The sequence below is a fragment of the Panthera pardus genome, unplaced genomic scaffold, assembly GCF_024362965.1.
Source record: "Panthera pardus isolate Hobbes unplaced genomic scaffold, ASM2436296v1 HiC_scaffold_16, whole genome shotgun sequence".
NCBI lineage: Eukaryota > Metazoa > Chordata > Mammalia > Carnivora > Felidae > Panthera > Panthera pardus.
Window position 1 is genome coordinate 150176751 of NW_026526721.1, and position 5618 is coordinate 150182368.

Here is a 5618-nt window from a genome sequence, read left to right on the forward strand (position 1 = left end):
GGCTGTTTCTTTCCCAGAGTTAGGAGGGCTTGGTCACCCAAGGGCATGGAGAAGAGATAGCAGGTCCACAGGCATCTAGGGACCTAAGGCTTGCCCCTGAGTTGGTAGAAAAGTAATTCAGACAAAAACCCGGGGAGACAGGGTAACATCCCCACCCAGGACACGTGATGAGAAGCTCCATAGAGAGATATTTTGGTCTTACAGCTGAAGAAGAATCTATTGTGCTTTACATCCTGGACTTGATTATGTGCCGCACGTTGGAGTGAGTGTTTTCACCAGAGCACATCCAGAACCTGTGCTATATTTGTTCAGCCAAGAGTCTTTCCATAAACCTGAGAGAAAGAGTGAAGTTATAAATATAGTCTCTAAATACACTTACATGATAAAATTTGACTGAGAGGAGCCTCAAAGGGCAGGTTCTATTTATGTGCAGGGGGACAGAACTGCTTTCCATATGACAACCAGGCAGCGGGACTTGGGAGAATTGATATGTTCAATGGGAATTTTTGAGTGGAATTCCAAAAACTACAAAGTGACCCCTCCATGGCTTCAGACCTTTAGCAGAGGAGACAAACATCTTAAGAGGCTCGGTATAGACAAGAGCAAAATGGCTGCCTCGGGCAGCACAGGAAATTTTACCACTGATATCTGACTCACATTCAGAGCTCGCTTCAGGCAGCACATATACTAAAATCAGAAGGATGCGGAGAAGGTTATCATGGCCCCTGTGCAAAGATGACACGCAAATTCCTGAGTTACACACTCATTTGTGCAAATCAATACTTAGCGAACACACATGGGGCCCCGCGTCAGAGCCTGCCGGAAGCGTTCAACCATTCCTCACTGATAAAATCCGGGTGGGAGTTAAACAGAGGGAATAAAGGATTGCCCCAGTGCAACCAGACTGAGATCAGTGAAGGGACAAAAGGAGTGACCTGAGAACGGTCAACCAACATCATAAATCCGAAAGGAGTGACCTGAGAACGGTCAACCAACATCATAAATCCGTATATCAGTATCTGGATTTGAAGTCTTCCCATTAAGAGCACAACCCATGACGTTACTGGTGCAAATGACCATGAGAACATGCAAAGAGTGTGTATACTTTTTAGGGGAAATCTTAGTATATTAGTTTCCGTTGCTGTTTTAACAAATTACCACAAACTCAGCAGCTTAAGAAAGAACACAAGTGTGTTATCTCAAAGTTCTGTAGGTCAGAATACACAAATCCCTTTGCCATATTCATTAGTTCTAGGGGTTAGGGGGGGACACCTTTTGAGGAGCCATGATTTTGCCTTCCATACTAGACAATATGTCTAATTGGGTTCTGCAAAGGCAGACCTTGGTATGAGAATTCAGATGAAAGTAGTTAGGAAATGCTTCTGAGAAAAACCTGGGGAGGTGAAAGAGAAGTAGGATCAAGAAAGGAAAAAAAAATGCCGGGGCACCTGAGTGGCTCAGTGGGCTCAGGTCTTGATCTCATAGTTTGTGGGTTCGAGCCCCAAGTCGAACTCTGCACTTACAGCATGGAGCCTGCTTCAGATTCTCTGTCTCCCTCTCTCTCTGCCCCTTCCTTGCCTGCTGTCTCTCTCTCTCTCTCTCAAAAATAAATAAATAAACATTAAAAAAAAAAAGGGAAAACATGCCAAGCAAAGTATGACATCAAGCAAGGTCCCACAGAGTGAAATTGGGCTCAAACTTGCAGGGGGCTCTGGAGACCGGTTAGGCACACCTCAGGGACAAGGAAGATGGAGTGTTCATACCCCGCATCTCTCAACAGTTGGTCAAGGGCTGACCCTGGGTTGGGAGCACATGTCTGGCTCTTCACGGGCACTGGCCAAGGGGACCTGTAGCCCGAGGGAAGACTCGACATAGCGCAGGTGCTGGCCGCTGGGAGGAAATCACACAGGGAGCCAGTGTGCACAAACACAGTAACAAGAAGGGGGGATACGGGCACAGCGCGCTAACTATGGGGGATACGCCGTGTGCTACAACTTGGCTGCAGGGGATCCCAGCAGGAGGTGACAGGACCCAGTGCTCTGGAGAGCACCCCTGGCAGAATTGTTTCTGGGGAAACTAACAAGCTGGGAACCAAGTAGCCACAAGGCCCCAGAATCTGCAGAAACTATTAGCTACCAGCCACCGGGGGCAGAAGTTAAACTCCAGAGATGGCTGAATGGCATCGAAATTGCTGGGCTGTCCATTGCTGAGTTTGAGGAGCCTTTAACAGATAGACTCCTTGCCACAAAGCCTCGTTCTTGTCTTTGTCCATGTGGCTCTTTCCTTCAGGAATGTTCTCATTCTCCGCTTATCCAAATCTTACATATCAGTCTAAGCCTCCTCCGCCATGAAGAAATCCTGGTTCCCCCAGCCCCGGATGCCCAAGGACCTTGTCAGAATCTCTTCTGTGAAACATCTGACATTGTATTTCACACTGTGCTCTTCACATCCAGGTTTTGTCGACACAGCTAGACCCAGCTTCTAGGGAGCAGGGCCCTTACTGCTTCAGCTCCGTGTCCAGGGCCCGGCACAGCACCTCGAGGGCTGAGAGTTCGGGGGTGCTGAAAGTCACCTGAGTGAAGTCTTCCTGCTCCCAGCCAGCACACGGCAGTGGGGGGGACGGGGAGCGTGCACATCAGCACGCGGTTGCCTTGGGAAGATGTGGACCCCCTCCAGAGCTCAGGCGGCCGCAGGACCTTTGGGGATGCCCTCGCTTCTTTCCTTCCACCATCCCTGCCTGTCCACAGCCCACTTCCCGGCATCGAGCTGACGGCAACAATTCTTTCTGCGATTGCTCCCAATTCTGAATTTTCTGCCCTGACCAAGTAGATCTCATCAGTGACGTTTCTACATTTCCAGCAGTTTGGGCTTCCAGAAAGCAAACTAAGGACCGAGCAGAGAGGCACTTCATCTCTGTGACACGCCCGGTGGCAATCTGGGACACCGGCAGTCCCGATTACTGCCCATCATGGTTGACAGAGTGCGGTGAGGAAGAGCCCCAAGCCCACAGGTTCCAGGCTTCCCTTCACTGACCCCTTTGCCGGGCTCCCCAGGCTGTGCGGATGAAGCGTCAGACCTCTGGCCAGCAGAGAGAGGTCCAGAAGTTTGCACCGGGCTTCCCTGGCCTTCAGTATCCCACTGCCAGAGCTGCTCTCTGAGGAGCACGCGTTCCCCTGAGCACGAGCCAAATCCGGCTAAACCGGGCCAGGCTTTGGAGGCCACGGGCCTCTGCCTGAGCCCTGCCTCTGCTCCTAACAGCCTCGGTAACCCTGGGAAAATCACTTAGCCTCTCTACCTCTGTGCAAAAGAGAGACTCAGTTTCCAAAAAGGGGCTCCCGAAGGTGTCTATCTCATCGGGGAGCGTGGGGTTCAACTGACGTGAGTGGCATGCAAATGTGTTCAAAGCTGTTGGGGCGGCACATGTCAAGGAAGTTATTCCAAAAAAAAAAAAAAAAGCTAATCCAGTCCCAAGTTCAAAGAGAAGCAGCCCCCAAGTCATTTCTTGGGTCTTTGGAAGACACAGGTCTAAACAGACGAGGCTCCTCTTGACATGGCTGAGTCACACACTCATGCATCAATGTAGAGTCATGTGTTCATTCCGTCTGCAATTAGCGAGGGCTGGCCACATGCCAGACATGGCTCTAGGTGCTGGGGGCCAATCTGAAGGTAGGGAGACTCCAAGAAATGTGATTTCTGTAACGCAGAGATGACAGATGAGAGATGATGATGCCCTGAGTGAATGAATGCAGCAGGAATGGAGAGAAGTGAATAGATCTGAGTGCCATTGGGGAAGCTGACGTGACAGAGTAACAACTGGGGGACCGGGGGATGAGGGAGAGCGATGTTGGTAGGAGAAGACCTGAAATTAAGGATGCCTTCCATTTTCTGGTTTGAGCAAAGAGGCAGAAAATGGTACCACACACCGAGTAGGGGGCCCTGGGAGAGGAGCAGTTTGGGTAAAAGACACGATGAGTTCAGGTTTGGTCACGGAGAGTTTAAAGTCCCTGTGGGACATAAATGAAAAATATTCGTTAAAGACTAGGTCTAGAAACTGGGAAAGAAAGCTGCAGTCAGCAGATGGACTTCAGAAAGAGCAACATACAGATCAGGATGGATGGGACTATCCACTGAGTTATCACCACACCTGGAGATACAGAGACGGAGGGTCTCTGCCCTCAGGAAGTTTACAGTCCAGGGGCGCCCGGGTGGCTCAGTCGGTTAAGCGTCTGACTTGGGTTCAGGTCACGATCTCATGGTTCATGAGTTCGAGCCCCGCGTCGGGCTCTGTGCTGACAGCTCGAGGCCTGGAGCCTGCTTCGGATTCTGTGTCTCCTTCTATCTTTGTTCTTCCCCTGCTTGCGCTCTATCTCTTTCCCTCTCTCAAAAATAGATAAAGATTTAAAAAAATTTCTTTAAAAGAAGTTTACGGTCTCAAGGAGGAGACAGACACGAGAGTTGATGCGTCACTTCTGCTCACAGCTTAGAGCTAGTTACCTAGCGCCATCTGCATAATCCCTGTCACGCCGTGTAATTAACCATACTGTAACTAGCCACGAATAGTCACATGACTCCATTTAACTGAAGGGAGACCAGGGGATATGGCGGAGCCACAGATATTGGATGTATACTCAACATTTCGGCCACAACTTTCGATCAGTGGTGACTTACAAACTCTCTCATTTATACCAAAAACAAACAAACCAAAAACCAAAACAAACAAACAAACAAAACCCTTGGTTGGGAGGGTTAACAGAATAACCAGAAATATTAAAAATAAACTAGGACCTTGCCTAGGGGTGTCAGCTTGGTCTTATAGATGCAAAACATTTCTTACCTCACATTCAATGTGTTAACAATCATGACATATCCTTTTTCTTTCCATATTGTAAGTTTTGAGCTGCTCACATCGGGTTTTTGTTTTTCTTTCCTTTGGGACAGACTAATGGAACTCTGGCACTTGACCTTGATACTTACAAACTTTTCTAACAACTGGTAAAAACAGATCCAAATAAGACGGAAAAATGTTCATCTCACCCTAGAGCTGCTGAAAAAAGATAGTAGCCTGCTTGATAAAAGTGTTATGTGGGGCACGGGGGAGGCTCAGTCGGTTAAGTGCCTGACTTCGGCTCAAGTCATGATCTCGTGGTTTGTGGGTTCGAGCCCCGCGTCGGGCTCTGTGCTGACAGCTCAGAGCCTGGAGCCTGCTTCGCTTTCTGCATCTCTCTCTCTCTGCCCCTCCCCTGCTCATGCTCTGTGTCTCTCTTTCTCAAAAATTAATAAACACCAAAAAAACTTCTTTAAAGTGTTATGCTATTTCTAGCAAAGGACACTTGTAAGAAGTGTGAAGTTTAGCAATTGTTGCTATAGTCTATGAAATTTGTCCTTGACCTCTGAAAAGTCTAGAAGTCTGCTTCATCAATTAATTAATTATTAATTGTTAATTAGTTAATTACTAATTCTGTATCACATTGGTAAGAATATTTAAGTCAACATCCTGGGAGAGAGAGGTTGACTAGGAAGGTGAGATTTCAGAGTATACGGTATATGGTATAGAGTATCTTTTAAAATCTCCATAGTGTTCACTTTAATGCACCTAGAATTGACTCTTGTGTATGTTG

The 5618-nt window shown here is 48.0% G+C and overlaps 1 non-coding gene across 1 annotated transcript; it reads left to right on the forward strand.

Moving 5' to 3' along the window:
* The first annotated feature begins 662 nt into the window (after positions 1 to 662).
* On the forward strand, positions 663 to 770 carry LOC128777472 (U6 spliceosomal RNA). Its single transcript, XR_008422729.1, has one exon. It is a non-coding gene; the product is annotated as a U6 spliceosomal RNA (small nuclear RNA).
* Positions 771 to 5618: the final 4848 nt, after the last annotated feature.